Source organism: Scyliorhinus torazame, chromosome 24 (assembly GCF_047496885.1).
Source record: "Scyliorhinus torazame isolate Kashiwa2021f chromosome 24, sScyTor2.1, whole genome shotgun sequence".
Taxonomy (NCBI): Eukaryota; Metazoa; Chordata; class Chondrichthyes; order Carcharhiniformes; family Scyliorhinidae; genus Scyliorhinus; species Scyliorhinus torazame.
The window spans coordinates 18,302,807-18,323,962 of record NC_092730.1 but is presented as its reverse complement, the minus strand read 5'-3'; the positions used below and the strand labels follow the sequence as shown (position 1 = coordinate 18,323,962).

At 54.7% G+C, this 21,156-nt stretch overlaps 2 protein-coding genes across 2 annotated transcripts in view; one reads left to right on the top strand and one right to left on the bottom strand.

Annotated features, from left to right (window-relative positions):
- The window catches only part of LOC140400210 (neurexin-2-like), a 2,085,493-nt gene that overhangs the window by 1,916,690 nt on the left and 147,647 nt on the right, over positions 1-21,156 (bottom strand). The gene's annotated exons all lie outside the window — the stretch shown is intronic.
- Positions 5,671-21,156, top strand: part of efemp2a (EGF containing fibulin extracellular matrix protein 2a) — a 70,149-nt gene continuing 54,663 nt past the window's right edge. Inside the window, exon 1 of the mRNA XM_072489642.1 lies at positions 5,671-5,689. The gene's annotated coding sequence lies outside the window, so the exon portion shown is untranslated. The remainder of the gene's footprint in view (positions 5,690-21,156) is intronic.

Genomic DNA, 21,156 nt, shown 5'->3' with positions numbered 1-21,156 from the left:
AAAACGTTGTGTGGTCAAGAAACAGATATAGCACTTGGGGCGATCGGGATCAAAGGATATGGTTGTTGAGCTGGATGATCGGCAGAGCACGCTCGAAGGACCAAATGGCCTCCTGTTTCGATGTTTCTGCTCCACATGAGACCTCCCGTCCCCCTCGACATCTTCGCCATCACAGTATCCTTCTATTCCTATCTCCCTCGTGTGTTTATCCAGCTTTCCCTCTTAAATGTATCAACATCTCGAACACTCCTTGTGGGAGCGCATCCACATTCTCCCCCACTTCCTGTGGGAGCGAGTTCCACATTCTCCCCCATTCCCTGTGAGAGCGAGTCCCACATTCTCCCCAATCCCCGTGGGAGCGAGTTCCACATTCTCCCCCACTCCCTGTGGGAGCGAGTCCCACATTCTCCCCACTCCCTATGGGAGTGAGTTCCACATTCTCCCCACTCCCCATGGGAGCGAGTCCCACATTTCCCCCACTCCCCTATGGGAGTGAGTTCCACATTCTCCCCACTCCCCGTGGGAGTGAGTCCCACATTTTCCCCACTCCCTATGGGAGTGAGTTCCACATTCTCCCCCATTCCCTGTGAGAGCGAGTCCCACATTCTCCCCCACTCCTCGTGGGAGCGAGTCCCACATTCTCCCCCATTCCCTGTGGGAGCAAGTCCAACATTCTCCCCCACTCTCTGTGGGAGCGAGTCCCACATTCTCCCCCACTCCCTGTGGGAGCGAGTCCCACATTCTCCCCCACTCCCTGTGGAGCGAGTTCCACATTCTCCCCCATTCCCTGTGGGAGCGAATCCCACATTCTCCCCAACTCTCTGGGTAAAGACATTTTGCCTGAATTCCTGCTCGGATAGATTAGTCACTGTCTGATATTGATAGCGTCCTTCTCCCGTCTTTTCCAGGTCGCCCCCATTGAAAACCCCCTTCTTCATTTTCAATTCCTCGATCTAGCCTCCCCCTCTGGCTCTGCTTCTCTGGGGGAAAGGAGGCCGACCTATTCCATCTCTCCTGATGGTTATAACTGACGTCAGTTTTATCCGTGAGAATGTAACTTTCAGAGAGTGAGCTGAATGGGGTTTTGTCAAGATTTGATTAGATTTATTGTCACATGTACCGAAGTACAGTGAAAAGTATTTTTCTGCGGCCAAGGGAATGTACACAGTACGTACATAGTAGACAAAAAGAATAATCGACAGAGTACATTGACAAATGGTACATCGACAAACAGTGATTGGTTACAGTGCGGAACAAGGGCCAAACAAAGCAAATACATGAGCAAGAGCAGCATAGGGCGTGGTGAATAGTGTTCTTATGTTCTTACAGGGAACAGATCAGTCCGAGGGGGAGTCGTTGAGGAGTCTGGTCGCTGTGGGGAAGAAACTATTCCTATGTCTGGATGTGCGGGTCTTCAGACTTCTGTATCTTCTGCCTGGTGGGAGGGTCTGGAGGAAGGCAATGCCTGGGTGGGAGGGGGTCTCTGACAATGCTGTCTGCCTTCCTGAGGCAGTGGGAGGTATAGACAGAATCAATGTGGGGGTGGCGAGCTTGTGTGATGCATTGGGCTGAGCCCACCACACTCTGCAGTTTCTTGCGATCTTGGGCCGAGCAGTTGCCATACCAGGCTGTGATGCGGCCGGATAGGATGCTCTCTATCGCACATCTGTAGAAGTTTGTGAGAGTCGATGCAGACATGCCAACTTTCTTTCGCTTCCGCAGGAAGTAGAGACGTTGTTGGGCTTTCTTGATTGTTGCGTCAACGTGAGTGGACCAGGACAGACTGTTGGTGATGGTGACCCCCAGGAACTTAAAGCTATCGACCATCTCCACTTCGGAGCCTTTGATGTAGACGGGGGCGTGTCGTGCTACGCTTCCTGAAGTCGATGATCAGTTCCTTGGGCTTTCCGACATTTAGAGAGAGGTTGTTTTTGGTACACCATGCAATTTATCTCCCTCCTGTAGTCTGATTCGTCGTTGTTTGAGATGCGGCCCACCACAGTCGTATCATCCGCAAACTTATAGATTGAGTTGGAGTTAAATCTTGCCGCACAGTCGTGTGTGTGTACAGGGAGTACAGTAGAGGACTGAGCACACATCCCTGCGGGGGCCCCGGTGTTGAGGACTGTTGTGGAGGAGGTGCTGTTACCTATCCTGACAGAGCGAGGTCGCGGGGAGGTGAAGCGGGGTGGAAAACTAGGCTCGGCCTGTCCCTCAACCCCCGTCCAGCCCTTTCCCCCGGGGGCCGGGATGGTGGACGTGGGCTGGGGGCACGCACAGACACACACACACACACACCAACCCCTCCTCCAGCCGAGACAGTGCCACGTTGGAGTTGGTCAGTGCGTCTGCCAGAACGCACTGCGCTCTGCTGAGTGAGGTGACGTGGTGTATGTACTCTTCTCTGAGGTCAGTGCTCAGCAATTGTGGGATAAAACGGCGTGGACGCTGGGAGTTAGTCCAGAGGGAGGTTGAAGGCAGATTGGGGGTGGGGGGGGGGGGAGGGGCGGGGGAGGGGCGAGGGGAGGGGGCGGGTGCTGATCTCCCTCAATTCTCGAGATGCGAGGGGCAGATTGGGCAGGAAATCCCTGTTAAGACGCCCACAGGAGCTTGGCAACGGCAGGCCCCCAACAGGCAGTGAATCCACAAATGAGCACGGGGCAGGCAGGGGCAGGCAGGGGCAGGCGGGTTGTCTAAACCTCTACAATCCCAACACCCCCCAATCCCATTGACCCCCCAATCCCAACACATCCCCCAATCCCATTGCCCCCCCAATCCCAACACCCGCCCAATCCCAACACATCCCCCAATCCCAACACCCCCCAAATCCCATTGCCCCCCCCAATCCCATTGCCCGCCCCAATCCCAACACCCGTCCAATCCCAACACATCCCCCAATCCCAACACACACCCCCCAATCCCATTGCCCCCCCCAATCCCAACACCCGCCCAATCCCAACACATCCCCCAATCCCAACACCCCCCAAATCCCATTGCCCCCCCAATCCCATTGCCCGCCCCAATCCCAACACCCGCCCAATCCCAACACATCCCCCAATCCCAACACCCCCCCAATCCCATCGCCCCCCAATCCCAACACCACCCCCAATCCACCCCCCCAATCCCATCGCCCCCCCCCAACACCATCAACCCCCCCAATCCCATCACCCCCCCATTCAAACACCCCCAAATCCCATCCCCTCAATCCCAACACCCCCCAATCCCACCCCACCAATCCCATCCCCCCAATCCCACCCCCCAATCCCATCCCCCCAATCCCAGCACCCCCAATCCCATCATCCCCCAATACCCCCAAACCCATCATCCCCCAATCCCATCACCCCCCCAATCCCATCACCCGCCAATCCCATCCCCCCAATCCCATCATCCCCAATCCCATCATCCCCCAATCCCATCACCCCCCCCCAATCCCATCACCCGCCAATCCCATCCCCCCAATCCCATCATCCCCCAATCCCATCATCCCCCAATCCCCCAATCCCATCCCCCCAATCCCATCCCCCCAATCCCACCCCCCCAATCCCATCCCCCCAATCCCACCACCCCCCCAATCCCAACACCCCCCAACCCCATCCCCCCAATCCCATCATCACCCCCAATCCCATCACCCCAAATCCCAACGCCCCCCCAATCCTATCACCCGCCAATCCCATCCCCCCCAATCCCAACGCCCCCCATTCCATCACCCCAAATCCCAACACCCCCGCAATCCCATCCCCCCCAATCCCAATGCCCCACATTCCATCACCCCAAATCCCAACACCCCCGCAATCCCATCACCCCCAATCCCATCACCCACAATCCCATCACCCCCCAATCCCATCACCCCCCAATCCCATCATCCCCCAATCCCATCATCCCCCAATCCCCCCCAATCCCATCACCCCCCCAATCCCATCATCCGCCAAACCCATCCCCCCAATCCCATCATCACCCCCAATCCCATCATCACCCCCAATCCCATCATCACCCCCAATCCCATCATCACCCCCAATCCCAACATCCCCCCCAATCCCATCCCCCCCAATCCCATCATCACCCCCAATCCCGTCACCATCCCAATCCCGTCACCACCCCAATCCCATCACCCCCCAATCCCATCCCCCCAATCCCAACACCCCCCCTAATCCCAACGCCTCCCCATCCCAACACCCCCCCAATCCCATCACCCCCAATCCCAACCCCCCCAATCCCATCGCCCCCCTTAATCCCATTGCCTCCCCCAATCTCACCGCCCCCATATCCCGCTCACCCTCCCTATCCCCCTCACCCTCCCTATCCCCCTCACCCTCCCTATCCCCCTCACCCTCCCTATCCCCCTCACCCTCCCTATCCCCCTCACCCTCCCTATCCCCCTCACCCTCCCTATCCCCCTCACCCTCCCTATCCCCCTCACCCTCCCTATCCCCCTCACCCTCCCTATCCCCCTCACCCTCCCTATCCCCCTCACCCTCCCTATCCCCCTCACCCTCCCTATCCCCCTCACCCTCCCTATCCCCCTCACCCTCCCTATCCCCCTCACCCTCCCTATCCCGCTCACCCTCCCTATCCCGCTCACCCTCCCTATCCCGCTCACCCTCCCTATCCCGCTCACCCTCCCTATCCCGCTCACCCTCCCTATCCCCCTCACCCTCCCTATCCCCCTCACCCTCCCTATCCCCCTCACCCTCCCTATCCCCCTCACCCTCCCTATCCCCCTCACCCTCCCTATCCCCCTCACCCTCCCTATCCCCCTCACCCTCCCTATCCCCCTCACCCTCCCTATCCCCCTCACCCTCCCTATCCCCCTCACCCTCCCTATCCCCCTCACCCTCCCTATCCCCCTCACCCTCCCTATCCCCCTCACCCTCCCTATCCCGCTCACCCTCCCTATCCCGCTCACCCTCCCTATCCCGCTCACCCTCCCTATCCCGCTCACCCTCCCTATCCCGCTCACCCTCCCTATCCCGCTCACCCTCCCTATCCCGCTCACCCTCCCTATCCCCCTCACCCTCCCTATCCCGCTCACCCTCCCTATCCCGCTCACCCTCCCTATCCCCCTCACCCTCCCTATCCCGCTCACCCTCCCTATCCCGCTCACCCTCCCTATCCCGCTCACCCTCCCTATCCCCCTCACCCTCCCTATCCCGCTCACCCTCCCTATCCCGCTCACCCTCCCCATCCCGCTCACCCTCCCTATCCCGCTCACCCTCCCTACCTCACTCGCCCTGCCCCCCTGTCCGAATCCCATCACTTCCCAGGTCTCCCAGGAGCAGGGTTCCCTGTCTGACTGATGCGGCGAGGCTGATTTTCCACTCAGTCCTTGTAAGGGTTAAAGATTCATTGAAGCCTGAGGCTTGTGGAGGCCCCTCCCTGCCCCCCCCCCCCCCCCCCCCCCTGGTCCGGGCTGCGTGGTTTAGACCTCGGCGCCACCTAAGTATAGGTCGAGAGCACTTGGGAGAATCTGTCTGCACCGGCGCGGTTGGCAGGGGCACAGCAAGCTGGAAGCTCTCGAGGCCACACATACTGCTTGGGGCTTTAGCCGAGAGGCGGCTTCCAGATTGTAATGTGACAGGAATGCTGCTCTGACCACGGGAGTGTGCAACATGTTGGGAAGTCTGCTGTGCACCACACGCCGTCAGGAGGTCCGTCTTTAAGTAGGCTGCCTTCGCCTCGTTAAACTTCAAAGGTGGGACTGGAGTGGGCGGCCAAATGGCAGTGGGCTGGGCACCCCAGGCCAACTCACTCCGGGTTAGGCAGCTGCCTCTTGTCTGTCCACCCCTCCCCTCCCCTCCGTGTAACCCACCCCCTGGGAGTGGACCCACCGCCCCCCCCCCCCCCCCTGCCCCGCCCCGGCCGCCCGCCAAACCCCTCCAGAGGCCGTGTCCCATCGATTCCCGGCTCGGGTCACTGTCTGCGCGGAGTCTGCACGTCCTCCCCCCCCTCGTGTCAGCGTGGGTTTCCTCCGGGCACTCCGGGTTCCTCCCACAAGTCCCCGAAAGACGTGCTTATCGGGCGATCCGGACATTCCGAATTCTCCCTCCGCGTCCCCGAACAGGCGCCGGAATGTGGCGACGAGGGGATTTTCACAGTGACGTCATTGCGTCGTTAATGTAAGCCGACTTGTGACACTAATAAAGATTATTATTATCCGCCCGGCCCCTCAAGGTGTGGCGGGGGGGGCCCTCATTGGGCCCTTCAGCCACCTCAGAAAGCCACCGAACGGGAGTTACCCACAATCCCGAGGGCACGCCCATGGAGACAGTGCCCCTCAGGCTGAGGGGCACAAGCGAGCATGTTCCGGAACCTTGCTCCCAAAGGAAGGAGGCTGATATAGAGTGAGCTTTTCTCTCACGCTCCTTGGCACCGCACCGGCCTCCTGTCTGAGAGTTTAGTTGCTGACTGCTGGTGTTGAAGTAAATCCACCTTCTCTCAGTCCCTCCTAACCTCAGAATCAAATGTCTGTCCCTCTAACTCACTTCTGACGGTGACTTCGCATCCCGCTTTCATTGTTGGATATTTGGAGAGAATCATCTCCATCTCCCTCTCTCGTTCCCTCTCTCTCTCTTGTCCTCCCTCTCACCCACTCTCCCCTCCCTCTCTCGTTCCCTCTCTCCTCTTTCTCCCCTCCCCCTCCGTCTCCACCTCCTCCCTCTCTCTCCCTCCTCCCTCTCGCTCGTGCTCTCTCCTTTATCCTCCCTCTCTCCTCCCACTCTCTCTCCCTCTCGCACCCTCTCCCTCCTTCCCTCACTCCCCCTCCCTGTCTCCACCTCCTCCCTCTCTCACCCTCTCTTCCCTCACTCTCCCTCCCTGTCTCCACCTCCTCCCTCTCTCTCCCTCCTCCCTCTCGCTCGTGCTCTCTCCTTTATCCTCCCTCTCTCCTCCCACTCTCTCCCTCTCCCTCCTTCCCTCACTCCCCCTCCCTGTCTCCACCTCCTCCCTCTCTCACCCTCTCCCTCCATCCCTCACTCCCCCTCCCTGTCTCCACCTCCTCCCTCTCTCACCCTCTCCCTCCATCCCTCACTCCCCCTCCCTGTCTCCACCTCCTCCCTGTCTCCACCTCCTCCCTCTCTCTCCCTCCTCCCTCTCGCTCGTGCTCTCTCCTTTATCCTCCCTCTCTCCTCCCACTCTCTCTCCCTCTCTCGCTCCCCCTCCCCGTCTCCACCTCCTCCCCGTCTCCACCTCCTCCCCGTCTCCACCTCCTCCCTCTCGCTCTCTCCTTCCTTCCTCCCTCTCTCCTCCCACTCTCACTCCCTTCCTTTCTCCCCTCCCTCCACCTCCCTCTCTCTTGCTCTCCTCCCTCCCTCCACCTCTCTCCCCTCCCTCCCTCCATCTCTCTCCCTCCACCTCCCATCTGTCTTCCCCCTCTCTCCCTCTCCCTCCGGAGGAGGTGGTGGAAGCAGGGACGATAGTGACATTTAAGGGGCATCTTGATAAATACATGAATAGGATGGGAATAGAGGGATACGGACCCAGGAAGTGTAGAAGATTGTAGTTTAGACGGGCAGCATGGTCGGCATGGGCTGGGAGGGCCGAAGGGCCTGTTTCTGTGCTGTACATTTCTTTGTTCTTTGTCCTCCCTCCCTCTTCCCCGTCCCTCTCTTGCCCATCCCTCCACCTCCCTCCCTCTGTAACTCTCCCTCCATCACCCTCCCTTTCACTCCTTCCCCATCCCTCCCTCCCTCTATAATTCTCCCTCCATCACCCTCCCTTTCACTCCTTCGCTCTCTCCCCATCCATCTTGGTCGGAATCTGTGACAGCTGAATAAACACGGCTCGGCCCTGCCTCCCAGGCACCAAAGTGTTAATGCTGCTTGTCTGACATCTGTTATTATAGCTGGGAGCTGGGGGAGATCAGGTAGGAGTTGCCAGCACTCGAGCTGTTTGGCAAATAACACAGGAATTCCAAACTGTGGCAACACAGAGAGAGAGAAAACAGGAGACAGAGAGAGAGACAGGCAGAGAGAGAGAGAGAGACAGACAGACAGGCAGAGAGAGAGAGAGACAGAGAAAGAGAGACAGAGACTAACAGGCAGAGAGAGAGAGGGAGAGACAGAGAGAGAAAACAGGAGACAGAGAGAGTGAGACACACAGACAGGCAGGCAGAGAGACAGACAGACAGGCAGAGCGAGAGAGAGACAGAGTGAGAAAACAGGAGACAGAGAGAGAGAGTCAGACAGGCAGAGCGAGAGAGACAGAAACAGACAGGCAGAGAGAGAGAGAGTCAGAGAGAGACAGGCAGCGAGAGAGAGACAGAAACAGACAGGCAGAGAGAGAGAGAGAGAGAGTCAGAGAGAGACAGGCAGCGAGAGAGAGACAGAGACAGACAGGCAGAGAGAGACAGTTAGGCAGAGAGAGAGACAGACAGGCAGAGAGAGACAGACAGGCAGAGAGAGACAGGCAGGCAGAGAGAGAGAGAGAGACAGACAGGCAGAGAGAGAGAGACAGACAGGCAGAGAGAGAGAGACAGACAGGCAGAGAGAGAGAGAGACAGACAGGCAGAGAGAGAGACAGACAGGCAGAGACAGACAGACAGGCAGAGAGAGACAGACAGGCAGAGAGAGACAGACAGGCAGAGACAGACAGACAGGCAGAGAGAGACAGACAGGCAGAGAGAGAGAGAGAAAACAGGCGACAGAGAGAGAGAGGCAGAGAGAGAAAACAGGAGACAGAGAGAGAGAGTCAGAGAGAGAAAACAGGAGACAGAGAGAGAGAGTCAGACAGGCAGAGAGAGAGAGACAGAAAGAGAGGGACGGACACAGATAGACAGAGACAGAATAGGAGACAAAGAGGCAGTCACGGACAGGGAGAGAGAGAGAGACAGAGTGTGACAGAGAGAGAGTGAACAAGAGAGACAGAGAGAGAGAGTGACAGAGAGAGACTGACTGACAGACTGGCCGGGAAAGAGAGAGACAGAGAGTGTGACAGAGAGACAGAGAGAGAGAGGCAGGCAGACTGACTGACAGGGAAAGAGAGAGACAGAGAGAACAGGAGATTCAGAGAGAGATAGACAGAGACAAGCAGAGAGAGAGAGACAGACAGGGAGAGGGAGAGAGACAGACAGAGAGTGAGGGAGAGACAGGCAGAGAGAGAGAGAAAGAGACAGGGAGAGGGAGAGAGACAGAGAGTGAGGGAGAGACAGGCAGAGAGAGAGAGAGAGAGACAGAGAGAACAGGAGATTCAGAGAGAGATAGGCAGAGAGAGAGACAGACAGGGAGAGGGAGAGAGACAGACAGAGAGAGTGAGGGAGAGACAGGCAGAGAGAGAGAGAGAGAGAACGCGAGAGGTAAAGGGAGCACAGCCACATGAATCAGTTCACCAATCCCGACCCTTGTCTGAATTAAGTATTTCCTGGCTGGGGTGGTATCAGTGGATTCGCTGTCAGACACTGAACTCTGCAAAGCTCCTTCTGGTAAGTGCTTTTCTGAAAGAGCGAATGACACTATCCTCAGGCTGCAGGGAGAGATGAAAGAGGTTCTTTCACAGGGAGCTCTTTCTCCTTCTGCCCACCCGGCACATGGGCTAAAAGGGGAGGTTTGCGGAGTGGAAGATTCCAGCTGAAGGGCCTCGATTCCACAAACAAGGTGGGAGTTAAAAGAGACGCTCTGTGACCGTGGGGCGACGCGGGACAGTTATAAAATCGTCCTGACTCTGTCCGCCTCTCCTTCCCGGTGACGTTCCAGGATGTTTAAAGACATCCCTTCGAACTGAAAAGATGAGTAAATTGTACAACAGCGCCCCCCGCCGCTTCACCCCACCGTCCCCACCTCCCTAAGCCCTTCTCTCAAGTTCCTCGCTCGGAAAGATATCACGCCTATTCGTAAAGGTATGTCACTACCCTCAATAACAAATCCTTCTCCCACTCAGATAGACGAAGGGAAAGTTGCCCATTTCAATGACAGGGCAGCCATGTGTGGGACTCCTGAATAACATCACCGGGTTCGAATTCCCGCATAAATCTTCCTCGCCTTCCCGTACTAATCGCTGCGACCTGGTGAGGGATAGGACATCTTTTACTCTGTATCTAACCCCGCGCTGTCCCTGTCCTGGGAGTGTTTGATGGGGACGGTGTAGAGGGAGCTTTACTCAGTATCTAACCCCGTGCTGTACCTGTCCTGGGAGTGTTTGATGGGGACAGTGTAGAGGGAGCTTTACTCTGTATCTAACCCCGTGCTGTACCTGTCCTGGGAGTGTTTGATGGGGACAGTGTAGAGGGAGCTTTACTCTGTATCTAACCCCGTGCTGTACCTGTACTGGGAGTGTTTGATGGGGACAGTGTAGAGGGAGCTTCACTCTGTATCTAACCCCGTGCTGTACCTGTCCTGGGAGTGTTTGATGGGGACTGTGTAGAGGGAGCTTTACTCTGTATCCAACCCCGAGCTGTACCTGTCCTGGGAGTGTTTGATGGGGACAGTGTAGAGGGAGCTTTACTCTGTATCTAACCCCGTGCTGTACCTGTACTGGGAGTGTTTGATGGGGACAGTGTAGAGGGAGCTTCACTCTGTATCTAACCCCGTGCTGTACCTGTCCTGGGAGTGTTTGATGGGGACTGTGTAGAGGGAGCTTTACTCTGTATCTAACCCCGTGCTGTACCTGTCCTGGGAGTGTTTGATGGGGACAGTGTAGAGGGAGCTTTACTCTGTATCTAATCCCGTGCTGTACCTGTCCTGGGAGTGTTTGATGGGGACAGTGTAGAGGGAGCTTTACTCTGTATCTAACCCCGTGCTGTACCTGTCCTGGGAGTGTTTGATGGGGGACAGTGTCGAGGGAGCTTTACTCTGTATCTAACCCCGCGCTGTCCCTGTCCTGGGAGTGTTTGATGGGGACGGTGCAGAGGGAGCTTCACTCTGTATCTAACCCCATGCTGTACCTGTCCTGGGAGTGTTTGATGGGGACAGTGTCGAGGGAGCTTTACTCTGTATCTAATCCCGTGCTGTACCTGTCCTGGGAGTGTTTGATGGGGACAGTGTAGAGGGAGCTTTACTCTGTATCTAATCCTGTGCTGTACCTGTCCTGGGAGTGTTTGATGGGGACAGTGTAGAGGGAGCTTTACTCTGTATCTAATCCTGTGCTGTACCTGTCCTGGGAGTGTTTGATGGGGACAGTGTAGAGGGAGCTTCACTCTGTATCTAACCCCGTGCTGTACCTGTCCTGGGAGTGTTTGATGGGGACAGTGTAGAGGGAGCTTTACTCTGTATCTAACCCCGTGCTGTACCTGTCCTGGGAGTGTTTGATGGGGACAGTGTAGAGGGAGCTTTACTCTGTATCTAACCCCGTGCTGTACCTGTCCTGGGAGTGTTTGATGGGGACAGTATAGAGGGAGCTTTACTCTGTATCTAACCCCGTGCTGTACCTGTCCTGGGAGTGTTTGATGGGGACAGTGTAGAGGGAGCTTTACTCTGTATCCAACCCCGTGCTGTACCTGTCCTGGGAGTGTTTGATGGGGACAGTGTAGAGGGAGCTTTACTCTGTTTCTAACCCCGTGCTGTCCCTGTCCTGGGAGTGTTTGATGGGGGACAGTGTAGAGGGAGCTTTACTCTGTTTCTATCCCCGTGCTGTCCCTGTCCTGGGAGTGTTTGATGGGGACAGTGTAGAGGGAGCTTTGCTCTGTACCTAACCCCGTGCTGTACCTGTCCTGGGAGTGTTTGATGGGGACGGTGTAGAGGGAGCTTTACTCTGTATCTAACCCCGTGCTGTACCTGTCCTGGGAGTGTTTGATGGGGACAGTGTAGAGGTAGCTTTACTCTGTATCTAACCCCGTGCTGTACCTGTCCTGGGAGTGTTTGATGGGGACAGTGTAGAGGGAGCTTTACTCTATATCTAACCCCGTGCTGTACCTGTCCTGGGAGTGTTTGATGGGGACAGTGTAGAGGGAGCTTCACTCTGTATCTAACCCAGTGCTGAACCTGTCCTGGGAGTGTTTGATAGGGACAGTGTAGAGGGAGCGTTACTCTGTATCTAACCCCGTGCTGTATCTGTCCTGGGAGTGTTTGATGGGGACAGTGTAGAGGGTTCTTTACTCTGTATCTAACACTGTGCTGTACCTGTCCTGGGAGTGTTTGATGGGGACAGTGTAGAGGGAGCTTCACTCTGTATCTAACCCCGTGCTATACCTGTCCTGGGAGTGTTTGATGCGGACAGCGTAGAGGGAGCTTTACTCTGTATCTAACCCCGTGCTGGAGGTGTCCTGGGAGTGTTTGATGGGGACAGTGTAGAGGGAGCTTTACTCTGTATCTAACCCCGTGCTGTAGCTGTCCTGGGAGTGTTTGATGGGGACAGTGTAGAGGGAGCTTTACTCTGTATCTAACCCCGTGCTGTACCAGTCCTGGGAGAGTTTGATGGGGACAGTGTAGAGGGAGCTTTACTCTGTATCTAGCCCCGTGCTGTACCTGTCCTGGGAGTGTTTGATGGGGACAGTGTAGAGGGAGATTTACTCTGTATCTAACCCCGTGCTGTACCAGTCTTGGGAGTGTTTGATGGGGACAGTATAGAGGGAGCTTTGCTCTATATCCAACCCCGTGCTGTACCTGTCCTGGGAGTGTTTGATGGGGACAGTGTAGAGGAAGCTTTACTCTGTATGTAACCCCGTGCTGTACCTGTCCTGCGAGTGTTTGATGGGGACAGTGGAGAGGGAGCTTTACTCTGTATCTAACCCTGTGCTGTACCTGTCCTGGGAGTGTTTGATGCGGACAGTGTAGAGGGAGCTTCACTCTGTATCTAACCCCGTGCTGTACCTGTCCTGGGAGTGTTTGGTGGGGACAGTGTAGAGGTAGCTTTACTCTGTATCTAACCCCGTGCTGTACCTGTCCTGGGAGTGTTTGATGGGGACAGTGTAGAGGGAGCTTCACTCTGTATCTAACCCATTGCTGTACCTGTCCTGGGAGTGTTTGATGGGGACAGTATAGAGGGAGCTTTGCTCTATATCCAACCCCGTGCTGTACCTGTCCTGGGAGTGTTTGATGGGGACAGTGTAGAGGGAGCTTCACTCTGTATCTAACCCCATGCAGTACCTGCCCTGGGAGTGTTTGATGGGCGCAGAGTAGAGGGAGCTTTGCTCTATATCCAACCCCGTGCTGTACCTGTCCTGGGAGTGTTTGATGGGGACAGTGGAGAGGAAGCTTTACTCTGTATGTAACCCCGTGCTGTACCTGTCCTGCGAGTGTTTGATGGGGACAGTGTAGAGGGAGCTTTACTCTGTATCTGACCCTGTGCTGTACCTGTCCTCGGAGTGTTTGACGGGGACAGTGTGGAGGGAGCTTGACTCTGTATCTAACCCCGTGCTGTACCTGTCCTGGGAGTGTTTGATGGGGACAGTGTAGAGGTAGCTTTACTCTGTATCTAACCCCGTGCTGTACCTGTCCTGGGAGTGTTTGATGGGGACAGTGTAGAGGGAGCTTTACTCTATATCTAACCCCGTGCTGTACCTGTCCTGGGAGTGTTTGATGGGGACAGTGTAGAGGGAGCTTCACTCTGTATCTAACCCAGTGCTGAACCTGTCCTGGGAGTGTTTGATAGGGACAGTGTAGAGGTAGCGTTACTCTGTATCTAACCCCGTGCTGTATCTGTCCTGGGAGTGTTTGATGGGGACAGGGTAGAGGGCGCTTTACTCTGCATCTAACCCTGTGCTGTACCTGTCCTGGGAGTGTTTGATGGGGACAGTGTAGAGGGAGCTTCACTCTGTATCTAACCCCGTGCTGTACCTGTCCTGGGAGTGTTTGATGGGGCTAGTGTAGAGGTAGCTTTACTCTGTATCTAACCCCGTGCTGTACCTGTCCTGGGAGTGTTTGATGGGGACAGTGTAGAGGGAGCTTTACTCTGTATCTAACACTGTGCTGTCCCTGTCCTGGGAGTGTTTGATGGAGACAGTGTAGAGGGAGCTTTACTCTGTATCTAACCCTGTGCTGTACCTGTCCTGCGAGTGTTTGATGGGGACAGTGTAGAGGGAGCTTTACTCAGTATCTAACCCCGTGCTATACCTGTCCTGGGAGTGTTTGATGGGGACAGTGTAGAGGGAGCTTTACTCTGTATCTAACCCCGTGCTGGAGGTGTCCTGGGAGTGTTTGATGGGGACAGTGTAGAGGGAGCTTTACTCTGTATCTAACCCCGTGCTGTACCTGTCCTGGGAGTGTTTGATGGGGACAGTGTAGAGGGAGCTTTACTCTGTATCTAACCCCGTGCTGTACCAGTCCTGGGAGAGTTTGATGGGGACAGTGTAGAGGGAGCTTTACTCTGTATCGAGCCCCGTGCTGTACCTGTCCTGGGAGTGTTTGATGGGGACAGTGTAGAGGGAGCTTTACTCTGTATCTAACCCCGTGCTGTACCTGTCTTGGGAGTGTTTGATGGGGACAGTGTGGATGGAGCTTCACTCTGTATCTAACCCCGTGCTGTACCTGTCCTGGGAGTGTTTGATGGGGACAGTGTAGAGGGAGCTTTACTCTATATCCAACCCCGTACTGTATCTGTACTGGGAGTGTTTAATGGGGACAGTGTAGAGGGAGCTATACTCTGTATCTAACCCCATACTGTACCTGCCCTGGGCGTGTTTGATGGAGACAGCGTAGAGGGAGCTTTACTCTGTATCTAACCCCGTACTGTACCTGTCCTGGGAGTGTTTGATGGGGACAGTGTAGAAGGAGCTTTACTCAGTATCTAATCCTGTGCTGTACCTGTCCTGGGAGTGTTTGATGGAGACAGCGTAGACGGAGCTTTACTCTGTATCTAACCCCGTGCTGTACCTGTCCTGGGAGTGTTTGATGGGGACGGTGTAGAGGGAGCTTTACTCTGTATCTAACCCCGTGCTGTACCTGTCCTGGGAGTGTTTGTTGGGGACAGTGTAGAGGGAGCTTTACTCTGTATCCAACCCCGTGCTGTAGCTGTCCTGGGAGTGTTTGATGGGGACAGTGTAGAGGGAGCTTTACTCTGTATCTATTACCGTGCTGTACCTGTCCTGGGAGTGTTTGATGGGGACAGTGTAGCGGGAGCTTTACTCTGTATCTAACCCCGTGCTGTACCTGTCCTGGGAGTGTTTGATGGGGACAGTGTAGATGGAGCTTTACTCTGGATCTAACCCCGTGCTGTACCTGTCCTGGGAGTGTTTGATGGGGACAGTGTAGAGGGAGCTTTACTCTGTATCTAACCCCGTGCTGTACCTGTCCTGGGAGTGTTTGATGGGGACAGTGTAGAGGGAGCTTTACTCTGTATCCAACCCCGTGCTGTACCTGTCCTGGGAGTCTTTGATGGGGACAGTGTAGCGGGAGCTTTACTCTGTATCTAACCCCGTGTTGTACCTGTCCTGGGAGTGTTTGATAGTGACAGTGTAGAGGGAGCGTTACTCTGTATCTAACCCCGTGCTGTATGTGTCCTGGGACTGTTTGATGGGGACAGTGTAGAGGGAGCTTTACTCTGTATCTAACCCTGTGCTGTACCTGTCCTGGGAGTGTTTGATGGGGACAGTGTAGAGGGAGCTTCACTCTGTATCTAACCCCGTGCTGTACCTGTCCTGGGAGTGTTTGATGGGGCTAGTGTAGAGGGAGCTTTACTCTGTATCTAACCCTGTGCTGTCCCTGTCCTGGGAGTGTTTGATGGAGGCAGTGTAGAGGGAGCTTTAGTCTGTATCTAACCCTGTGCTGTACCTGTCCTGCGAGTGTTTGATGGGGACAGTGTAGAGGGAGCTTTACTCAGTATCTAACCCCGTGCTATACCTGTCCTGGGAGTGTTTGATGGGGACAGTGTAGAGGGAGCTTTACTCTGTATCTAACCCCGTGCTGGAGGTGTCCTGGGAGTGTTTGATGGGGACAGTGTAGAGGGAGCTTTACTCTGTATCTAACCCCGTGCTGTACCTGTCCTGGGAGTGTTTGATGGGGACAGTGTAGAGGGAGCTTTACTCTGTATCTAACCCCGTGCTGTACCAGTCCTGGGAGAGTTTGATGGGGACAGTGTAGAGGGAGCTTCACTCTGTATCTAACCCCATGCAGTACCTGCCCTGGGAGTGTTTGATGGGCGCAGAGTAGAGGGAGCTTTGCTCTATATCCAACCCCGTGCTGTACCTGTCCTGGGAGTGTTTGATGGGGACAGTGGAGAGGAAGCTTTACTCTGTATGTAACCCCGTGCTGTACCTGTCCTGCGAGTGTTTGATGGGGACAGTGTAGAGGGAGCTTTACTCTGTATCTGACCCTGTGCTGTACCTGTCCTCGGAGTGTTTGACGGGGACAGTGTGGAGGGAGCTTGACTCTGTATCTAACCCCGTGCTGTACCTGTCCTGGGAGTGTTTGATGGGGACAGTGTAGAGGTAGCTTTACTCTGTATCTAACCCCGTGCTGTACCTGTCCTGGGAGTGTTTGATGGGGACAGTGTAGAGGGAGCTTTACTCTATATCTAACCCCGTGCTGTACCTGTTCTGGGAGTGTTTGATGGGGACAGTGTAGAGGGAGCTTCACTCTGTATCTAACCCAGTGCTGAACCTGTCCTGGGAGTGTTTGATAGGGACAGTGTAGAGGTAGCGTTACTCTGTATCTAACCCCGTGCTGTATCTGTCCTGGGAGTGTTTGATGGGGACAGGGTAGAGGGCGCTTTACTCTGCATCTAACCCTGTGCTGTACCTGTCCTGGGAGTGTTTGATGGGGACAGTGTAGAGGGAGCTTCACTCTGTATCTAACCCCGTGCTGTACCTGTCCTGGGAGTGTTTGATGGGGCTAGTGTAGAGGTAGCTTTACTCTGTATCTAACCCCGTGCTGTACCTGTCCTGGGAGTGTTTGATGGGGACAGTGTAGAGGGAGCTTTACTCTGTATCTAACACTGTGCTGTCCCTGTCCTGGGAGTGTTTGATGGAGACAGTGTAGAGGGAGCTTTACTCTGTATCTAACCCTGTGCTGTACCTGTCCTGCGAGTGTTTGATGGGGACAGTGTAGAGGGAGCTTTACTCAGTATCTAACCCCGTGCTATACCTGTCCTGGGAGTGTTTGATGGGGACAGTGTAGAGGGAGCTTTACTCTGTATCTAACCCCGTGCTGGAGGTGTCCTGGGAGTGTTTGATGGGGACAGTGTAGAGGGAGCTTTACTCTGTATCTAACCCCGTGCTGTACCTGTCCTGGGAGTGTTTGATGGGGACAGTGTAGAGGGAGCTTTACTCTGTATCTAACCCCGTGCTGTACCAGTCCTGGGAGAGTTTGATGGGGACAGTGTAGAGGGAGCTTTACTCTGTATCTAGCCCCGTGCTGTACCTGTCCTGGGAGTGTTTGATGGGGACAGTGTAGAGGGAGCTTTACTCTGTATCTAACCCCGTGCTGTACCTGTCTTGGGAGTGTTTGATGGGGACAGTGTGGATGGAGCTTCACTCTGTATCTAACCCCGTGCTGTACCTGTCCTGGGAGTGTTTGATGGGGACAGTGTAGAGGGAGCTTTACTCTATATCCAACCCCGTACTGTATCTGTACTGGGAGTGTTTAATGGGGACAGTGTAGAGGGAGCTATACTCTGTATCTAACCCCATACTGTACCTGCCCTGGGCGTGTTTGATGGAGACAGCGTAGAGGGAGCTTTACTCTGTATCTAACCCCGTACTGTACCTGTCCTGGGAGTGTTTGATGGGGACAGTGTAGAAGGAGCTTTACTCAGTATCTAATCCTGTGCTGTACCTGTCCTGGGAGTGTTTGATGGAGACAGCGTAGACGGAGCTTTACTCTGTATCTAACCCCGTGCTGTACCTGTCCTGGGAGTGTTTGATGGGGACGGTGTAGAGGGAGCTTTACTCTGTATCTAACCCCGTGCTGTACCTGTCCTGGGAGTGTTTGTTGGGGACAGTGTAGAGGGAGCTTTACTCTGTATCCAACCCCGTGCTGTAGCTGTCCTGGGAGTGTTTGATGGGGACAGTGTAGAGGGAGCTTTACTCTGTATCTATTACCGTGCTGTACCTGTCCTGGGAGTGTTTGATGGGGACAGTGTAGCGGGAGCTTTACTCTGTATCTAACCCCGTGCTGTACCTGTCCTGGGAGTGTTTGATGGGGACAGTGTAGATGGAGCTTTACTCTGTATCTAACCCCGTGCTGTACCTGTCCTGGGAGTGTTTGATGGGGACAGTGTAGAGGGAGCTTTACTCTGTATCAAACCCCGTGCTGTACCTGTCCTGGGAGTGTTTGATGGGGACAGTGTAGAGGGAGCTTTACTCTGTATCCAACCCCGTGCTGTACCTGTCCTGGGAGTCTTTGATGGGGACAGTGTAGCGGGAGCTTTACTCTGTATCTAACCCAGTGTTGTACCTGTCCTGGGAGTGTTTGATAGTGACAGTGTAGAGGGAGCGTTACTCTGTATCTAACCCCGTGCTGTATGTGTCCTGGGACTGTTTGATGGGGACAGTGTAGAGGGAGCTTTACTCTGTATCTAACCCTGTGCTGTACCTGTCCTGGGAGTGTTTGATGGGGACAGTGTAGAGGGAGCTTCACTCTGTATCTAACCCCGTGCTGTACCTGTCCTGGGAGTGTTTGATGGGGCTAGTGTAGAGGGAGCTTTACTCTGTATCTAACCCTGTGCTGTCCCTGTCCTGGGAGTGTTTGATGGAGGCAGTGTAGAGGGAGCTTTAGTCTGTATCTAACCCTGTGCTGTACCTGTCCTGCGAGTGTTTGATGGGGACAGTGTAGAGGGAGCTTTACTCAGTATCTAACCCCGTGCTATACCTGTCCTGGGAGTGTTTGATGGGGACAGTGTAGAGGGAGCTTTACTCTGTATCTAACCCCGTGCTGGAGGTGTCCTGGGAGTGTTTGATGGGGACAGTGTAGAGGGAGCTTTACTCTGTATCTAACCCCGTGCTGTACCTGTCCTGGGAGTGTTTGATGGGGACAGTGTAGAGGGAGCTTTACTCTGTATCTAACCCCGTGCTGTACCAGTCCTGGGAGAGTTTGATGGGGACAGTGTAGAGGGAGCTTTACTCTGTATCTAGCCCTGTGCTGTACCTGTCCTGGGAGTGTTTGATGGGGACAGTGTAGAGGGAGCTTTACTCTGTATCTAACCCCGTGCTGTACCTGTCTTGGGAGTGTTTGATGGGGACAGTGTGGAGAGAGCTTCACTCTGTATCTAACCCCGTGCTGTACCTGTCCTGGGAGTGTTTGATGGGGACAGTGTAGAGGGAGCTTTACTCTGTACCTAACCCCGTGCTGTACCTGCCCTGGGAGTGTTTGATGGGGACAGTATAGAGGGAGCTTTGCTCTATATCCAACCCCGTGCTGTACCTGTCCTGGGAGTGTTTGATGGGGACAGTGTAGAGGAACTTTTGCTCTGTATGTAACCCCGTGCTGTACCTGTCCTGGGAGTGTTTGATGGGTACAGTGTAGAGGGAGCTTTACTCTGTATCTAACCCTGTGCTGTACCTGTCCTGGGAGTGTTTGATGGGGACAGTGTAGAGGTAGCTTTACTCTGTATCTAACCCCGTGCTGTATCTGTACTGGGAGTGTTTAATGGGGACAGTGTAGAGGGAGCTTTACTCTGTATCTAACCCTGTGCTGTACCTGTCCTGGGAGTGTTTGATGGGGATAGTGTAGAGGGAGCTTTACTCTGTATCTAACCCCGTGCTGTACCTGTCCTGGGAGTATTTGATGGGGACAGTGTAGAGGGAGCTCAACTCTGTATCTAACCCTGTGCTGTACCTGTCCTGGGAGTGTTTGATGGGGACAGTGTAGAGGGAGTTTTACTCTGTATCTTACCCCGTGCTGTACCTGTCCTGGGAGTGTTTGATGGGGACAGTGTAGAGGGAGCTTTACTCTGTATCTAACCCCATACTGTACCTGTCCTGGGCGTGTTTGATGGAGACAGCGTAGAGGGAGCTTTACTCTGTATCTAACCCCGTGCTGTACCTGTCCTGGGAGTGTTTGATGGGGACAGTGTAGAAGGAGCTTTACTCAGTAACTAATCCTGTGCTGTACCTGTCCTGGGAGTGTTTGATGGAGACAGCGTAGACGGAGCTTTACTCTGTATCTAACCCCGTACTGTACCTGTCCTGGGAGTGTTTGATGGGGACGGTGTAGAGGGAGCTTTACTCTGTATCTAGCCCCGTGCTGTACCTGTCCTGGGAGTGTTTGTTGGGGACAGTGTAGAGGGAGCTTTACTCTGTATCCAACCCCGTGCTGTAGCTGTCCTGGGAGTGTTTGATGGGGACAGTGTAGAGGGAGCTTAACTCTGTATCTATTACCGTGCTGTACCTGTCCTGGGAGTGTTTGACGGGGACAGTGTAGCGGGAGCTTTACTCTGTATCTAACCCCGTGCTGTACCTGTCCTGGGAGTGTTTGATGGGGACAGTGTAGAGGGAGCTTTACTCTGTATCCAACCCCGTGCTGTAGCTGTCCTGGGAGTGTTTGATTGGGACAGTGTAGAGAGGGCTTTACTCTGTATCTAACCCCGTGCTGTACCTGTCCTGGGAGTATTTGATGGGGACAGTGTAGAGGGAGCTTTACTCTGAATCTAACCCCGTGATGTACCTGTCCTGGGAGTGTTTGATGGGGACAGTGTAGAGAGAGCTTTACTCTGTTTCTAACCCCGTGCTGTACCTGTCCTGGGAGTGTTTGATGGGGACAGTGTAGAGGGAGCTTTACTCTGTATCTAACCCCGTGCTGCACCTGTCCGGGGAGAGTTTGATGGGGACAGTGTAGAGGGAGCTTTACTCTGTATCTATCCCCGTGCTGTACCTGTCCTGGGCGTGTTTGATGGGGACAGTGTAGCGGGAGCTTTACTCTGTTTCTAACCCCTTGCTGTACCTGTCCTGGGAGTATTTGATGGGGACAGTGTAGAGGGAGCTTTACTCTGAATCTAACCCCGTGCTGTACCTGTCCTGGGAGTGTTTGATGGGGACAGTGTAGAGAGAGCTTTACTCTGTTTCTAACCCCGTGCTGTACCTGTCCTGGGAGTGTTTGATGGGGACAGTGTAGAGGGAGCTTTACTCTGTATCTAACCCCGTGCTGTACCTGTCCTGGGAGTGTTTGATGGGGACAGTGTAGAGGGAGCTTTACTCTGTATCAAACCCAGTGCTGTACCTGTCCTGGGAATGTTTGATGGGGACAGTGTAGAGGGAGCTTTACTCTGTATCTAACCCCGTGCTGTACCTGTCCTGGGAGTGTTTGATGGGGACAGTGTAGAGGGAGCTTTACTCTGTCTCTAACCCCGTGCTATACCTGT